This window comes from Phaethon aethereus (genome assembly GCF_964289735.1).
Source record: "Phaethon aethereus genome assembly, chromosome: 1".
Lineage (NCBI taxonomy): Eukaryota > Metazoa > Chordata > Aves > Phaethontiformes > Phaethontidae > Phaethon > Phaethon aethereus.
Genome location: NC_138575.1, coordinates 24,058,307 through 24,078,098, shown reverse-complemented (window position 1 = coordinate 24,078,098; position 19,792 = coordinate 24,058,307). Strand labels below are relative to the sequence as shown.

The following is a 19,792-nucleotide window of genomic DNA, read 5'->3' as shown; positions in this document are numbered from 1 at the left end:
CTGGAGGCAGACCTGAGCAACCTGCTGTTGTAGCTCAGTCTACTCTGAGCAGAGGGCAGTTGGACTGCCCATCTCCAGAGGGCCAGCCTTAACCATTCTGAGATTTGTGAGCAGTAACTCTGGTTCTGAGGTCTAGTGATCCCAGACTTTCAGAAAGTTGCAAATGATCAATGACAATGACATGAATATTTGCAGCCATTTGGCTGCACCACCAAGCCAGGACAGCTGTAAAACCACCGAAGAGAGCCATCTTTGCTGCCTCATTTCCTGCTGTTAAATACCAGATGGGGAATATCTGAAAAATCAACATAATATGTTTCATGAGCCTCATCTCTACATTCAAAGGGATATTTTTATTCTATGCATGTATTGTCTGTGTGAATCTATGCAAAGCAGTCTAAACAATCCTGAATGAGAAAGGAAGATGACCCATGAAACACTCACACTATTAGTTGTTGTCAGCCCTCTGGAAAGGATTCAGGAGCTCAGCCCTCAGTAGCTTTGTGCTAGAGGAGCTAACAAAGGCTCGGGTGTTCAAGAAATTATACCTGTAGTCAAGGCGTTCTTATGATATGTATGATTCTTATGCTTATTCTGGCATGGAAATGCATAACACTTTCTCTTTAGAAATAAGTAAGATTGAATAATAAACTAAGTAGATGAAGATATGTGTAAATAGGAACAAACGTTTTCATCTCTCTGTAAAAATGTAGCTCTAGATTATAATTAGAAGGCAATAGGTAATTTTCTTCTAATTTTTAAAGCATACAAAGGGTAGATATTACCACAGCCAAATGAAGTTTACAAAGTTCCTTGCAATTTCAGCTGAGGCAACAGAAAAAGCAGCAGACACATGTAACAGATGAAATGAAGAAAAAATTCATATTACATGGGGAGAGTCAAACCCATTTCTGCAATTCCACAGGTTTTGTATGTAATAGATAATTCTTGATAATGCACTGAATATTCCCAGAAATGGATATGAGTAATATTAATTAAAAATAGACAAATTTTTTGGAAGTACAACTTTTCAGAAGACCCGCTTCCATGAATGACAGTGGACAGGTCAGTGTAGAAAATTGCATAAAAATTATATAACCTTGGGATATGCACAACAGAATGGGAGCAAAACTCTTCCATTACAGTTGTTTTTCTCATTCCTGTGAACTGCTTTTTTAGGATCCATTTAGCAATTAATTGCAGTCCTCAATAGATGATAGTGTTGCAACAGAAATCTACAGAATAAATTGTGCCGGTGCAGAAGAGGCAGTGATTGGCAGGCCTTTCTTAATTACGGCATTAGGTTTAGCACTTGTGTTAATCTGAAATTCATTAACATGTCTCCAGATACCACTAGTTAAATCCAGTTTGCCAACAGGCAGAATCAGCTCTGAAATTAGTGCTTCAGCAAACGTTGTTTACTGTCTGCTGTCCTCTGTAAAAAAAACCACTGAGGTCAGGTTTCCTGACATCCTGTTTGTCTGGATTCCCAAAACAATTCTGTGATATTCTCAAGGGGCAACTCTGGACACACAAAATCTAGAATGAGGTTTGTGCCAGAATCACTTATCTACAAGTAAATCTCTTATTTCTTCAAACAGATTCTTAATTCCTCTTTTTATACTTTATGGATATAGTCTTTCAAGCTGTATTTTCACGATCAATAGCTATTCAACCCATACAGAAATCTCTGTAGATGATACAGATAGAAATGCAAATGAGAATAAAAGGTACATAAATTTTTCAGAAATGGATCATGCCAGTGATCCTGGTATCTTTCTTTGACAGAGAAGCTATTTATTTTACAATGAAAACATGACAGATATAACATCTCTGGAGTTCAGAATTTTATTCCATGGGATATGACTGATTAAAATTGAGAAGATGGCGATCAGAATCTGGACTTTCAAGTGGATAAGGAACTGATCATAAAGGAGATCAAACGGGTTGTGCTCAAAGAGTCTGAGTATTGGTGTGCAGTTCATCACAGTCTATTTTGGAAAATTTTAGTGTTTTCACCAGTGGTCTATGTCCACAAAGGGAAAAAAAATGCCCTTTGCGGGCATAGAATGTGCTAATGAAATGTGTCGACAGTGTGAAGATGGGATGCATCAGTAATATGGAACGAGTTCAAACATCACATGGTAGAATCTGGGTAATCTTAGGGACTGAGGCAATGAAAAATGAAATTATATGTATATTCTGATGCATTTACAAGCTAACAACAGTAACTTTGCTAAGGGTACAGAGTACATGTGTTTCCAGATACCAGAGAACAAAAAGTGTGTAACGGTTCAGACAAATCTCACACTAGATTCCTGTCTTTCTCTTCACTCTTTCTTCAGGCACATTAAGGATGTATTATCTACCTTCATAATGTTGTAATATTGTTTTTATTTCATATTTTGATCTCTAATATAATTACAATGTGATTCTCTATATCATCCAAACTTTTTCCCAATCTTGCTTTGTAGAGCTTCCTAATTATAATCTCAGAGTGATGAATCTTGCAAGGATTTGATATAGGTCTCCTCAGATCCCTAAATAGGCCATCACATGAAGTCATGAAAGACAGCCTGTTATTAAACTTCCAAATTAATCTCTCCTAAATCTAGCTTCCATCTTTCTGTCTGCATTTTCATTCTTATTTCTTTTTCAATCACATATCATAGAATCATAGAATGGTTTGGGTTGGAAGGGACCTTAAACATCACCTGTTTCCAACCCCCCTGCCATGGGTAGGGACACCTTCACTAGACTAGGTTGCTCAACGCTCTGCCCAACCTGGCCTTGAACACTTCCAGGGATGGGGCATCCACAGCTTCTCTGGACAACGTGTTCCAGTGTCTCACCACCTTCATAATGAAGAATTTCTTCCTTATATCTAATCTAAATCTACCCTCTTTCAGTTTAAAGCCATTACCCCTTGTCCTATCACTACATGCCCTCGTAAAAAGTCCCTCTCCAGCTTTCCTGTAGCCACCTTTAGGTACTACTATAAGGTCTCACCAGAGCCTTTTTTTCATATATTTCTCAGAGTATGATGCATTCTTTCTTGGAAATGCTTGGTCATTTTTGCACTGGACAGACAGATGCCATAATGATGGATTGGGTGAATGCTACAGAGCAATGAATTATATAACTCTTTATCTCACCTCATTTCTATAGCCACTCCCATTCTTAGAAGAGTGTTGACAAATGACAACTGAAAAATAGCTTTATCTCATTGGGCTCTCCAAAGTCTCCAGAATTAAATAGAATAATCTTCTACCACATCTAATTCTTTTTCCCAGGTACCTTCTCTGGTTTTCTTGAGTTCCAAATAATAAATAACCCTGTAAGTACTGTCACTTCCTTCCATGCACATTCTTTTTTTGTTTAATGTTCAGTTCCATAGCCTTGTCAACCCCTGTCACTTACTGCCAGAATTATTTACCTAACTGTTGTACAGACATACAATGTATTATATTCTGCTTTTACACATTTCTATCCAGCAATTTTTCCTACTGGTTTTGGTAGGCTCTTTGAGACCAATTTTATTTTTATTTTTCCTAAGCTCCTTCTTTATTGGTATCTCCTCCCCTTTTCCTTTCCAATTGTTCAGCTTTGTAACCTACAGCTTCTTTTTCAGTTTTAAAGGTGTTTTCATATTGGTGTAATTTAAAATCTTGTTTGACAAGATGCATTTTAACTATCTTCTTCGATGTTAACCGTTTTGTCTGTAAGGAGATTTTATCATTTATGTGTGTCTTAATTAGTCTATACAACGCCTGTGTATATGAGAGAGAACTCCAAATGGATTACTTCTCCTTTCACTGCTCTTAAAGCAGGCACAAAATAGTAGTTTAATTTTACTATTGACTAATTCATGGTTATTGTCACTGGTATTGTTACTGGTAATTAGATTAACATCTCCCTGCAAAGTAGTGTTATCATATGGCTTTTTCACCTACTCTATGCCATTTCTTCTTTCACTTGGTAGACAACTTTCAGGTGATTTACAATAATAACTTATCACTTTATTCTTAGCTTCCCTCTTCAAGCTCATTTTTTCCTCCAAAACCAGAGTAGTATTGGAGTCGTCTCACCTGTCTTTGGAAATCTGCAGCATAGACATCTAAAGCTGATGTAGTTTTACAGATTTGCTCTGCTGTCAGTGGAGGCACCTCTAAAGCACAATTCATCTGGCTTATTTTAGACAAATAAACGATGAGGTGTACCATGCCCATGTACTTTCTCTCCATTCACTATAAAAGCAGTGTAATCAACTAGTTCATGTGTAGGCATCTGCAGTGTACATATCTAATTTGAAACAAATTGAATTCCATACCTATACAGTTTTGCTTTATAAATAGCTGACATATCTGTGTCCCTGTATTATTCCATTTTTATATTTGTCCCCTCTTCCACTTTATCTAGTTGCATGACACACAAGAAACAAGGTAAGCCTAACAGATCATAGTTGTTTTTCTAGTTTCTTTTACAATGCTGGGGGAAAATGCATCTTTTATCGCCTACATCATCATGTGGGTGTATTGTTTGCTGTATTTTCTCATGGGGGGAAAAAAGAAGCAATACCATTATAAATAGCCTTTGTCTCTAATCTATCTACTGTTCAATATTTGTAGCATGTCAATCTGCTGAAGTTATAAGTCCTTCTGTTCTTCTGTGCCTAACCTTATTACTTTCCATTTCCTGGCAACAAATCATATGGTTCAGACACCGGCTTGTGACCCTCTTCTATGGGAGTCATGTTCATTTTTTCTCACCCTCAATGCTTTGTCCACAGTTTTCTATTATTGTCAGGTTTCATTATCCTTCTACATTTTCCTACTCAGAACCCCTTTTGTTACACATCTGTCTGGCAATTCATATCAAGGTCTGTGCTCATTCCTGTTAAATACTCTATTAGAAATCATTAGCAAGTTGGGACCATAAAGATGAAAGATTTACATTTTCAGAACTATTCTTCCATTGATCTGGATGTTATTGATTCTGGAAGAGGGACCACTGAGGGAGGACAAAGGAGCAATTGTAGCAAGAGAGAAAAACTAAGAATATTTATAATCATCTTTACAAGATATTAGGAGTAACAGATGCACATACCAAATCAAGACAATAAAGGTGAAAGTTTATAACAATAGATCTGTATTCATTTTTCATATAGGAGCCTAATAGAAGATCTATATGCAATCTCTGAAGATACTGAACCCCATGAGGATTATTTCCTTTCTTGACCACCTCCCATTTAACCGCAATACATCTATATTTGCAAGATCTGTCTTATCACAGAGTCCAAGGACTTCACAACCTGAAAATCACCCATATGAAACAGGAAGACATTTTTAGAGGAAAAGCACCAACAGGAAGGTCTAAATTTCAACTGCCTGTTTTGGTGACCAAGACCTGAGCTGAATTTAGCTATGCACGAACTGTTCAAGTGGCACTGATTTGCACCTCCAAATTTCTGAAGGACCAGCATTTGCACTCCCATTTTCAGAAGCTCCTTTGTTGAACCAGTGAGGCACACGGTTTCTTCTTCACCCCCGCCCTTGCAGCTCAGAACCAAGAAGGAAAGGTAACCCTCTTTTTTACCTGTGTCTCTGATCTGAGTCCTCCTCTCTGGACAGAATCCAAGGGAAATGCAGCTACAAACTCACAGGGATCCCGGCTGCTGAGGGAGGCAACTCTCAGCTCTGCTAACATGGCACTACCTCAGCACGAGGCCTGCCCGAAGTTCAGACGGGCTTCCCCTGAAGGTTTACAATACTGGAAGCTAAGAGACCCCATTCCTGGGACCTATTTCCCAGAGGTTTTCACTCAAGGAGACCAGAGCCACAAAAAGAATTTCTTGCAATTGCTCGATGAAATCAGCATCCTTGTCAGGAATGTCAATTAATTACTGGTTTTCATTAGTGATTGAACTGATAGGAACATCACTCATCAATATAACTTTAGGACCTGGAGAAATTCTGATTCTTCATGAAATTAATTTTAGTTTAATTCAGACCAAAATCAAACAATTAAACAATAAGACAGAAGAAAAAAAAAAACTCCTTCAAATCAAACCTTGGTTTTGTTTTTTTTTTTTTCAGGTGACACAGGATAAACTGGATTAAAATATTTCTCTTTAAAGGCCATTTATGCTTTGTAGTACTATTTCAGTCCAGTGTAAGAACTGAACTACTTTATAAGGTCTTTGGTTTTCTGGGTCTCTTTTAGCCTTTAATGACTTCAAAATTAGAATATACTATAGTAGTCCATGAATCACTGAAAAAAAACTCCATATATTAGGAAGATGTTTATTACGTGTTTGATGCTGGAAGGCCTGACTTCAATACACTTTCTTAGGAGCACACAATAACCTCTTTGGCTGCCCAGACTCTAAACATCTATTCACATGACACAGTATACACCAGGTAAATATTAGACCCCGGCCATGGAGCTCACAAGGTATGCATTTATAGGTGTTAGTGGACAACTTCTGTAAAAACAAATTGCAACCTCTTCTCCATGCATGAAAAAAACAGTCTGTACTTCTCAAGTGACACTGGTGTTATTCACTGTTTGGCAAGTATAGGCAATGTCTATTATCAGCTTATCTTCCTAGAAAATCTTTAATCTGATTATACATGAATACAGAACACACAAAAATCTCCTCAGGTGTATTTGGAGAACTCAAATAGAAAGTGAATTTCTCAGCTGCCATTTGCTACCTTCTTTCTCTCCCGCTCTTCACCTTACTGCTTTTCAGCAGCTACAACCTCTTATCTTCATAGGAGTGGCAAGGTACTGCTATTCAAACCAAAATAAGTTAGCTTAAATCACCTCCGAACACATGTTCAGAGTCCTAATTTAAACAGAATGGTTCATGTCTTTATTGCAAAAACTTGGTGGACTGAGATAACAGCCAGTTATGTCTGCTACATACCATGCAATAATTCATTAAAACACTGTAGTTAAAATACATTCAAACATATGCCTTCACTTTTGTTGTGAAAATTGGTATAAGCATTAAGAACTTGAATCCCTCAGTAATAACAGAGACTGCAGGTGCTTATTGCAGATGGGTATGCCTGCTACAGGATAGCTGGCAGAAAGTATATATCTTTTCTCTGACCCTTCACGCCTTGTAACAATGAACTTTGGCAGACCTGACAATTCAGTCCCCAGCACTTGTAGAGCTGTGTAAATTCCTGGCTAAAAAATATCTGCATTGTCTAAAAATTACTTGAAAAACTAAAGTGTTGTCCCAGGACTACCTAAACAAAGAAACAAGCAAACAAGTGAATATGAAAATTTATATGAATCAAATAACATTTTTAGGTGCTTTTTGTGTTAGTAATGCAGTAACCCAGAGTCAGCGGGTGTCAGGCAAACACCACAGAAAAATGGGAAACTTCAAAAGGTCAAATCAGGTCTAGGGCAAATCAGCTGAAATAAGGAACAATTTCAACATTCATCTGTAACTGGAATTTAAAATTAACAACTTTCTTATGTTTTGGAACATCTGCTTGAACATTACTTTCTTGATTTTTCTGATTCACCGTACAAGGCTCAGGACAACTCACTTACTACAATAAGAACAAAACCATGTGCGTTTTATGCTCAGGTAAGCAAGAAATCCTGCCTAAGCACTTTGTGCATGAACAATATGCCATGCTGGTAAGAAACAGTGGAAGTGCAAAACGGAGAAAAAATTACCAGTGTTTGAGCTGCAGTTAGTCCATGCATAAGGGAGGATCAATATTAACAATTTGTAACTATCAAGAGCTGGAGACTTTCAACGCCAGCTGGCTTAGCAGAAACCTTCCCACAGTGGTTGTATGTCAATATAAGGGTTATTTCCAAGCACCTTTAGTTGTTTTTCTCCAACAGGATAAGAAGTGAACTCTAATATCCCGAGGCTTTCTCTTCAGATCTCTGGGTAGGGACTTGGCAGAACCGCATCAGAGACTGCTCTAAATAAGCCTGTCAAGTTTGCACAGTCTGGCATGTGCTGAGGAGTCTGACTCTGAGGATATGCCTTGTAGGTGCATATCCTGCACGCAGACGATGACCTGAGGTTCCATACATCATTTTCATTTTCCTTTAAAATGTGTAATAATTACCTCCAAAAAGTGGGACACAGCTACCGTAACTGGCCATATTATGAGTTGTGACTTAATGCTACCTAGGGACATATTTATAAAGTGTGATTACGTGTGGCCTGGGAACAGTGCCAATACATTTTTGTCTTTCAACTCAAGATCAAGCTATATTGGAGCAAAGCCAGGGTAGTCCTAAAGTGGCTGCAGGACCAAACAGGAAAATCAAACATTGATCCAGCTGGAGCTCAGAGTGAGCAATAACGTGTCTTCTGTTATTATATCTGTTTGTTTAGCCTTACAGTCAAAGGAAAGCAATCTACTACTGAGGTTTCCATAAGATTCAACATACAGAATTGTCAGTTTCTTGTTATTTTAAAGAGTTTGGTAAGTATATGTATGGCAAACCTTGAAAGAAAAGAAATTCTGAGGTGGCAGCAGGATACATTGCATGGGTGATATATAGCTGCTTCCTTTCCACCACCTCTGTACAAACTGCTGCCTTTGCCTGCCACAAGCAGACACAAAGTCCCTTGCCTTTCCACTGAAAAACATACAGCTCCCAGGGGAATATTAATTTAGTGAATGTCAAGGACTGTCTCTTACTGTGCTGTTCTCCTGCTCCTGCAAATAAAGATGTGACAGAGAGCACGTCTGTAAACTCGGGATGTTCTGAATTCCCCAGACAGTTCAGGTAACCGCTATGTTATTATGATGCTTTCTAAGCTCTTAGGAACTGTCTTCCTGTACAGATCAAGTGCACCACCTAAAATCGAAGCCACAGCTAAGTGACTAAATGATACTCATACTAAACATAAGTAACTGTAATTGCAAATGCTTCTATCTGTTTGCTTGCCAACTGACCTGGATTTTGCTTTAACTTATTTTTTTATCATTTTTTTAAAACTGTTATTGTGACTACTTTTTTACTGTTGGTTTCCAGTATGGTTGATGAACTCCAGTATTCCAGACTCACTAAAATAAACAGTAAATTTTCCGTTGACTATAGTACAGTTGGAACGTTATAAACCTAGTGTTGGTAAAAATATTTCTGCATTTTCCTGATTAGCTGATGTATTTTCATTTTTCAACTAATTAATGAATTTATTTAGTTAAGTAACATTTATTACCTACTTTTCAAGAAACATTTCAGCAAACTAAATTATATTGTTCCATTTCAGAATGTGAAATAAAAAGAGTGAGCTAATTTACTCATAATCTCAGAGCATTCAGGTTGGCTCAATGGCTTTTAATGTTTCCAATCACTGGAAACATCTAAACAGTAATAACCAGTATTAGTTTTTATCTGCTGTGGTATTTGCATGTTATTGTACATTTAGGACAAAATCACAGATTAAAGGTGAAAAATGTATTGCAATCATCTTTTAAAAATATTTTTCCTTCATTAATTAAACACTTGAATAGATCAGAGTTTCTACTTCTTTATTGCTGGTTATATTGGTTAATTCTAATTAGAAATGTCTTTAGCAACTCTGAATCCATATTCGTTTTAATTTAAAACATGTGGAAAAAAGTTACAAGGAGATACGCAGATAGCATAGACTTAGAACTGAAAATTGAAAAAAGTTCTGTAGGAATATCAAGCAACACTATTGCTTGAAAAACTGTAAAAGATTTTTGGCTTTTGCAAGAACAGACTTAACCAGAACTCCCATTTCTGTGAAAATTCTTGTTAATCAGGGTGCTACCTAATCAAGCTATATTTCACGCATTGCAAGGTTGTTATAAGAAACTTGAAAGATATTAATTTCATGATAGCATAACATCAACTTTTCATTGCTCATTGAAAGAAAATAAAAGTGATTGATGGAATAATCAACCATCATTATTACATGAAAACTCTTTTTTTTGCCTAAACCTAAATTTTGTCCTTTATATTAAAACTATGGTAATATGTTGACAGTTTCTTTCTCTAACGAAAGTTGGTTGGTTTTGTTTTCTTATTGGACAATAATAAAAAATGTTTGTTATAAAAAAAGAACGTTTAAAAATCATGCTAGCTTCTCTAACCCTTTGGAGATAATACAGATATATTGCTTTAAGCACAAAGAGTAACTTGTAATTCATCTTCTATAAAACAGAAATTTTTCATCTGAATCAAAATGAAAAATAATCCAGATGTTGATGATAGGTCTTTCCTTATGTGTGGTGCACAATTAAAAAAAAAACACCAACAAATGGTTTGACATTTAACGTTACTGCACTAAGATTGCTTGTTTCAGTGCTGGCTGGGTAGAGTCATGGAATCACAGAATCATTAAGGTTGGAAAGGACCTTTAAGATCATCAAGTCCAACCACCAACCCAACACCACCATGCCCACTAAACCATGTCCTGAAGTGCCACAGCTACATGGTTTTTTAACACCTCCAGTGATGGTGACTCCACCACCTCCCTGGGCAGCCTGTTCCAATGCTTGACCACTCTCTCTGTAAAGACATTTTTCTTAATATCCGATCTAAACCTCCCCTGGTGCAACTTGAGGCCATTTCCTCTCATCCTATCACTAATACGGAGTCAGACATTTATAGCTGCTTCTATGCTGCTTTCAATGGAACAAAAATACAACAAAAACTATGACTTCATGTAAATTAATAGCCACTTAGTGCTGATAAAATAGGATACTGAGAGTCCATTTGAATAGGACTTCTAGGAATTCTTGCATTGCACAGTGACCCAAATGCAAACAAGACTAAAGAATATTCTCCCAGTCATGGCTTATACTTGATTAAGGCTTGCTTCTCAGACACGGCTTCAGTCTCCTTTGGATTAAAGGCTTAGAAGTCAATTACTTTATTTCTTTAGTGAACATCTGAACCCCACACTAATATGAAAAGTTTTGGGGAAAGACCAAGTTCCAGTGTTTCTGCCATCCTCATCTCAAAGCAGTTATTTGCTGTAATTTGTTATATTAATTTTTTCCAATGCGCTTCTGGAACTGTTCAGAGGCAGAAAACTCTTCCTCTCAACTTAACATAGAACAGTTGTACCACACCTTTTTACCCTCCAGCTGAATTCCTAAAATGCAAGCTGAAGTCCTGATACAAGTCAGCATCAAAGTTAATCATACCGGATAAAAAACCTCACCCATTGCAATTGGTGGGTCTAAGGAGGAAGCTATGATTGGTGTGTAAATTTTGATACAGTAGTTAAAAACATATCCAAATTTTCATACTCTGAGATGTAGCTGAGTATCCTCTAATAATCTTACCTTTACATAAATAGCTCAGCTATCATCAAATAAAACTGTGTTCAAATACAGTACCAGTCAGGCTGATAATTTGTTAATAGAGCTGTAAGTAATAGAGAGAAGTACCATTTTCAAATCTATCTGGCTACACAGGCTCCTATGACTTGGCTTAAAAGAGTTTAGGCTTCCAAGTGTAACCAATAATGAAAAGTATTCTGTATTTCATATATTCCAAACTATTTTTTTAAATACTAATATAATTATAAAAGTTAATAACCTAAAGAAATTGCACAAATTGAAAAATGTTAACATGGAAGCCTTACTAATGCATCATCACTTTGAAAGCATGCTATGCACAGAATCCACAGAACTGCAACGAAAATTTTTACTGCAAATTACTTTCCTCTTAATTATCAAATGTTCAATTTTGATGATGGAGGTAATAGGAGAATTGAGAGAAACAGTCTCTCTATTTAAAATAGAACACCTCAGGAATTTGTGCATCAAATCCATTTTATTTCAGGCTTACAAGGGAGAGATTTAGCTAAGACTATGGGGAGAAATATTTTGGGTTGAATCTGTTCAGCATAAAACATAACGTGTTGTGTGGCCAAAATGATTGGCTACCTTAATCTTCAGGAATAACAGCAAATGCTTCCTCTGCTGGAGTAAATTAGAGAAACTTCTAAGATAAAATATCTTCCACATGTTTAATATTTCATACTATTAGAAATGTTTTAACCAGCTTTTGAGAAAATCTCTCTGACTCATAGCTGCTTGCAGAAAAAACACACAGAAGTAGATGAGTTACTATGGTGCCTAAATGCTAATGGACAGGCTGGCTTTCTGGTAGCTTTTAGAGGTATCAGCCTTTCCCATCAGCTATATGGAGCACTAGACACTTGCTGTAGAATTCACCAGCTACTGAAACTGAGGGAAACTTATATGCCTGTGAGGGATGAACTGAATCCACTCATTTTCCTCCTGGATGTCTTGTTTAGTTTGCTCGGATTCTCTCTGGTTTTGCTTAAGGTCGCATCTGGTAACAAGGTCTAACATGTCTAACTTGCTCTTGAATCCAGTACTGCTTTGACTGTAGATCTGAACTTCGTTGATTACTGCTGAATACAACATCTCCCTAGAGTAGAAAAAGTAAATAATGCTTTCAGATGACATCAGCAACGTCTGTTAATTATAGATTTATTCTCTCCTCACTGTAATTCCCGCCCTACAGTATTAAGTCTACCTGATTTCACTGTCATTCCCTTTACCACAGAGAAATGGTTATTTTCATCCTTATATGAGAATCTAAGATTTGTCAACGTAATTTCACTTACAGTGACATCCCTGAAGAATTGCTCTATTTTTTTATTTTGTCACTTATCAGTCATTACCAGTTAGACCACTCTTTTTATATGAATGAACTATTAATGTGGCTTATTCATGCTACCAAATACCCTTAATAAAATCCTTGGATTTTTTTTTTTTTTCCTCTTTGATACTCTCTCTAATGTGCCTGTTTCATTTTGCAAGTAAATATTGTTGTAGGAAAATGAAAAAGGCTTATATTATTCTGTTACAGAGGTACTAAAAAGCAATTCCTTTCCCCTTATGACTGTCCTGCTGGCTTGCAGAATTGTTCTCTTACCAAATGGGTCATAAATCGACATATGGAAAAATTAATAACTTGTACAAACATTTTTACTTGATTTGATATATTTAAGAGGAAACTTCAAATTTAAACATTTAAGTTAGGAAGCTTGTCAAAGTATTCGTTTCCTCAAAACGTGTGGCACATCTCCTTCCTGTTAATAAAGGTAATAAGGTTATCTGAAAGGCTCAATAATGCCGCAGAACTGCAGCTGTGATATTTCTCACACTGACTAAAAGGTAAAAAAATACATGCATTATGGATCCAGTTTCTTTGCACTCAGATACTTTTTCACTTGGAATGGCAAGGGTTAGTTTGTACTACTCCTCACTATTGCTTGAGTTTTTCTCTTGATCATGTTAGAAAACTGTACTCTAATATAGCTGAATATCCTCACTTATCAGGAGATGCAAATCAATTTTCATGGGTAATGAGGGTAAATCCTTTATCACATTCCTTTACATATTAATTATTAAAATACCTTATGAATTTGACCTTGTTCCTCAAAATGGAGAATTTACCTCAGTCACATTCTACATCATTTATTTTGTATAGGGAACATATATATTGCTTAATTAATCAGTACTTAAGATCTGTACATAAGCAAGAGCACAGCTATAAATTGCACTTACTTTTAGGTTCTACCTTCTAATTACACACCCAGCATTTTCATAATCTCTGATTTTAATCACATGGATTCGTGAGGCACCTAAGAATCACAGCAGCTCCAAGCTTTGCCTGCTGCACATGCTTACATTATAAACATACATCACTTAAACCCATTAAGAGTGATTCAGAACACTGTGCAATTTTAGTTTCTTGCATAGCCACCTGGATTAATTCCATTAAAATAATTAGCATGCCAAAGCAGAAGTTATTTGAAATCATCCCCTGCTCATCCCCAATAATAAATTAACAGAGGTAACAACTCCTTTATTGATTTAAGATAAAGGTACGGGAAACTAGACATCAGGATTCTTTATTACAAATGGTCTGCTATAGCCCCAGTGCATTCACAAGCTGACACCTCTGAAACCATGACAAAAGTACATGAAAAGAATGAACTATTTTGAATTGTGAGATTTTATGAGTTCAGGTCTATGTTAGTTTGAACTTTAACCATGTTTTCAAACATTGCTCTGTACCACCCGTGATTAACTTATGACAGAGCAAACATCACAGGTCTTAATAAAACTGCAGCTGACATGACCCCTTCCACTCCCCCTTCTGCAGCTGAAAGCAGCAACTTTATTTCTTCAGCAGGGTACAGATTAGCGAAATTAGTTGCTATCACAGCGAATCCAAGCAAGATCAGCGGAATTCAGCCCTTCCCAACTCATTGTTCATCTTGTTTGTCCCTATCAGATCTACTCATCTGCTACTATCTCCCATTATACTTAGTTTTTAACCCTATCAGAATATGGTACCAGTGGCATCGTATGATGCTAAGTGTTTCTGACAGTACAAACCCCTAAATTATGAACTGACAATAAGAATTCATAACTTTAAAAAGCACAGATGTGTTCGAATAGGGTTTTTTTTTCTCTTTATAGTTGTGGACTTGAGAGTTGGATTTTTTAAAATCTAAGTTAGGAGCATAGCTCCAGTACATTTTCAGTGGGACATTTAGTTCTATTGTGTTTAATGCCTTAAAAATTGTCAAAACTTATCAGCCTCAAAGGGTACCATTTTAAAGCTTCTGTTTTAATGATAAATAATGATTTCAGAATGCAAATTTTGTACTCAGTGAAAGAACAGAGAGGTGTCAGCTTTCTTCAAGAAAACATTTAAAACAACCTGAGCTGAATATTAAGTCAGGAGAGTTTTGCACAGATTGATGTCTTATCAACTTCAAAAGATAGCAGGAGAAGATGTATTTTGTAAATGGCTGATTCCACAAAAATGATTGTCTGGAGGGTTCAAAATTCTCCATGAGAAACCCCATTCTTCATTTTTTTAAAAAACTGTCCTTTATAGGAATTTCTTTCTCAGAAAAAATATTACAATGTAGAGTGATAATTAATTTTTAGTTTACAAGTGTTGACACCTTATTTTGAGCTTGCCTGCTAGTTTCTCTACTGATGTTCTCATTCTCTGGTATCATTCTGTCCTTTCAGGATGAATTTTGCTTTTTAAATGGGGCTGATGCTGCACACATGTGGGTCTGGGTGTGTGTGTGGCCAAAAATAATCTTTTCTCAAAGCCATTTAGTTAACATATCTAAAAACCAAATAACAGCAGGGCTTACTAGTCTACTCAGACTATGAAGTTCATTCCAGAACAATAAAGGTAACATATTCATTTAATATATTAAAGCAAGGGTAAGTGATATACTTGTCTTTCTTTCAGGTCCAGCTAGGGTTACAGAATCAGCATGGATGAGGTCGGAAGGGACCTCTGGAGATCACCTAGCCCAACCCCTCTGCTTAGAGCAGGCTCAGCTAGAGCAGGTTGCCCATGTCCAGATGGGTTTTGAATATCTCCAAGGATGGAGACTCTACAACCTTTCCGGGCAACCTGTTCCAGTCCTATTGTAGATTTGTCACAAAACCCCAGCACACAACATAGTTGCTTTACTTTGTCCCAGAGAAGACCAGAGAAAAGGTTGCACAGCCAGACTCAGAATTTATTTCCTGAGTCTCCCCTTCACCGGGTGGGGGAAGTGATGTTGCAGTGACCTCTGGAAGAAGCAGACATTTATCTAAGCATTGATGGCAGAGGGGAGTCAGAGCTTCCACCTATTCTCTGCTCCCTTCTCACCTATCCCTGCTCTCCTAAAAAGATGTCAAAGTAGCAATTATCCCGATTCACCCGGTTGGGGTTAACCTGGCAGGTAGCTAAAACAACCAAACAGCCGTTTGCTCATCTTACCCCTTCCAGAGGAATGGGGGAGACTATCAGAAAAAAAGGTAGAATTCGTGGCTTGAGATAAAGATAGTTTAATAGGACATGAAAAAAAAAGAGAATAATAAAAATTATAATACTAATGGTAAAAGAATATACAAAACAAGTGATGCACAGCACAGTTGCTCACCACGCACTGACAGATGCCAAGCTAGTTCCCAAGTCACAGCCCCACCCTGGCCAGCTCCCCCAGTTTATACACCGAGCATGACTTGCATGGTATGGAATATCCCTCTGGCCAGCCTGGGTCAGCTGTCCTGGCCGTGTCCCCTCCCAGCTCCCCGTGCACCCCCAGCCTCCTCGCTGGCAGCCCAGCATGAAAGGCTGGACATTCTTTGACTGCTCAGGAACAACTGAGAACATCAGTGTGTTATCAACATTATTTTCAACCCAATCCAAAACACAGCACTATACCAGCTATCAGGAAGAAAAGTAACTATCCCAGCTGAAACCAGTACACACCCACTGGATAAATAGCCCATCAAAGTAAATAAGATGTCTGCTGGCATGTATGAGAGTACAGGCCAAGTTCTGCCCTTACCTTTAAGATTAAGTGCAAGACTCATATTGTAATATCTCTAAATATATTGTGTTACACTGTGTGATGTTTTCTAGATATTTATCCCTGGAACTACTACACTGTGTTAATGTAAATATAAATACAAATATATGACTAAAGGTAGGCAAAAAAACAGCTACCCTATATTAGCTATAAATATATATATAGAGTGAACTTTCTTTTATATGAAATGCTTTATGTACAATATGAACACTGATATTTATATTTGGAATTTATCTATAGATTTTGATCTTCATTTTTTTAGTGAGACAGCTGAGGAAGGGGACACTGATCAGTCGTATCACTTTGTGTTTTATTCCCGCCCAAGAAATAGCACTGTATCCATGTTGTCATCCTTTTTTTGCTTTGTCCAGAAGGAAGTATAAAGATAAACCTTTTTCCTAAAAACCAAACCAAAACAAAAACACCTTTGAAACACCTCCATCCACCATAAATGCACGTTCTTGCCCATGCATTTATGTTGAATTCAGCAGAGCACTTTTTATAAAACATTCGGCACATGCCAAGGTAAAGACAGAATAATGAAGTTAAATAGAGTGAGAACTCTATTTAGAGTTAATTAATAGAGCAGTGTGATGGGACAATATAGTGAATCATGCCACAATTACGCTATAGTGCATACCACCCTTTAGAAACCTAATTAACAGGAAAACCATTTGCTTTACATAACTTTAAATATGAAACACTAGTTTCATATAAATATCTAATTTTGTTTGGATACAAAAAATGGTAGGGAAAATCTTTCAAATGTGCCACCTTTATTAAAATAAGAACACCATAAAGTGACAACATTCAGCTTTTGCCTGGGAAAACCAAAGATAAGTAGGAGAATGAAGCTTCTGAAAGCTCTAAATATTCTTTGATCAAATAGCCAGAAAGGGCTGGTTACGGTCTACTAGCAGTGACCATCAAGAACACAGGGAACTAAATATGCCACATCTCAGCACAATGGTTTTATGTCTTCTTGTCGTTTAAAAACTCTTTTGATGTACACAGCAATAGGCTGTACCAGTTACATGTTAGAGGTTTCTTTTCCTATGAAATTAAATTAACTATTAAACTGCCCATTATAAATGAAAAACAAATGTTTTTAGACACCATACTTTGCTAGCTGTCCTAAGAAAAACACAGGCAATAATAAAACAGGAGACTACACTCAGCAGTAACTCAAATCTCATGTCCACATAAAATCCTGTATTCCTCTTACAAATCAAGAAGTTCTATTCCCTTCAACATCATGCTGAACTGCGAGATTTTCTGCATTTAGCATACAACTGGTAGAAGAATATCTGAGCAGAAACAAATGTCATATCAATCACATCAACACATTGTGCGCTGGTGGTTATGATCACCCTTCAGTCCTGAAGGTGTCACGGAATATTAGACAGATAAATCCTAGGGGCAACAAATCTTCTTCATAAATTGTAAATAAAAATAAACAAAGTAAACAAAAATAAATATATTTCAAAGTTATTATTTGCAATTAAAAACAAAACAGTTATGCCAATAAACAATTTTTTTTTTTCCCCCTTGCAAATACTCTCCATAAGGCTCCTGTGTCCTTCACAGCACAGGTCATACTTTGTGAGGTGAAACCCACTAAAAGTTGAGTGTGACAGCATATTCACTGGACTTGCACCCACTCATTACTACCTTGGTTAAGAGGAATATATTGAATTACGAGAGGTGAAAAGTTGCCTTAATATACATAAGGGTAGAATCATGTGGGGAAACTTATACTGAATAAACAGAAAAACTCCCTGTCTCAAAAAATGCCAGTTACTTCTTGATATTAGAAATCATTATCATCTTGAAGATCAGGGGCTTAATTCGAAAAGACAGAAAATGTTGTTTAAGCATAAGAAAAAACTTTTTTACTGTGAAGATGGTCAAATATTCAACCTGATGGCTCAGAGAGAATTTTGGAGGATTTTCCGTCCTTGTACATAATTAAAACCTGGCGGGACATGGTCCTAAGTAACCTGATCTGGCTGATCCTGATCTGAACAGGGGGTTGGAGTACATGATCTCCAGGCGTCCCTGCCAACTTCAGCAATGCTGTGATTGTTAGGATGGAAAAACGTTACTTTGAACAGCTGTGAAAGCCAGGATTGTCCTTTCAGGTATCAGTTCACTTTTAATATACTACATTATTAATGACTGAACCTAGGGTGCATGTCAAAATTGGCACACAGCATTACTATCAACTCCCAGCACAGGAGGTCTAGCTGCCTATGTATGTATTCACCTCTGTAAACCAAGTCAGGCACAGCAGCACTGCTGTCCTGAGGAACAGGAATTTGCGATTAATAGGAAAAGGCAAAGAATTAAAGACTCTCCTCTGCTTATGCCTCCCAGTACATGACCAAAAAAAAGGACATACTTAGGCATATAAGTCACCAAAAACATTGGTGCACCAGTAGATGATGTGGACTAACCTAATACAGGGAAGAGTTAATGTATCCCATGGGACAGAAAGTTAACCTCACAGAAATGTTTCTTTTTTTTTTTTTCCTTTTTTCTTTTTCCTCTCTTTCAGTAAATCACTAGTTCTAGAACAGGTACATTCTCATTAGTGTCCAGAATGCTTTATCCCACTCTTTCATCTCCCCTTATTGCAATACTTAAGAGTCAGCCAAAGAAATCATGGCAGGTATTGATGAAATACAACAATCTAGGGAGAGAAAGGTTTCATATAAAATGTACAGCTTATCTTTTTATGCTAAACTTTGATGCTCACCAGATGAAAACAGATCACTTTCTTTGTACTTTAACAACACAGATTAAGAAGAATACCTACTAGGAATGTAGACAATTATCACTGCAAACCTTACAATATGCTACCTACCTTTGTCATCATAACAAATTTTCCCATTTGCCAGCAACATATTTTGCTCTAGGTTTTCTTTAAAACCACTGAAGAATCATTTAAACTCCTTCTGTCTTTATATTCCTGGAGACAGGGATTCCCTTTTCATGAAAATTGCATAGGAAGACAAAAGGTTTAGAAGAGAAAAAAACTGTGAACTACAGCCAACATTGGTATCAGCCAAAAGGTCTGGTATATTACCTAAAGCAAAAAAAAGCTTCCACTTGGAAGCTAAATTCAAAATGACCTTGTGCTTTTTTCAAAAAGGCTGGCAGCTGAGGTCATTGGAATAAATTGTGATAGACAGTCCTTCTCTCTGCATAGTTAGAAGGCATGTCTAGTACATGAATTATCACCAAGTAGGGAAAAAACCCCAACAAACAAACACAGCAATGAATATTGTTCCATTTCTTTGTAAAAAAAATGGTAAGTGTAGTCTACAATAATTATGGCTTTCATGAAATAATGTAAGATTTCAGGAACTTTATTTC

At 36.9% G+C, this 19,792-nt stretch overlaps 1 protein-coding gene across 1 annotated transcript in view; it reads right to left on the bottom strand.

Annotated features, from left to right (window-relative positions):
• The window catches only part of GRM8 (glutamate metabotropic receptor 8), a gene marked incomplete at both ends in the record, with an annotated part of 360,871 nt that overhangs the window by 117,168 nt on the left and 223,911 nt on the right, over positions 1 to 19,792 (bottom strand). The gene's annotated exons all lie outside the window — the stretch shown is intronic.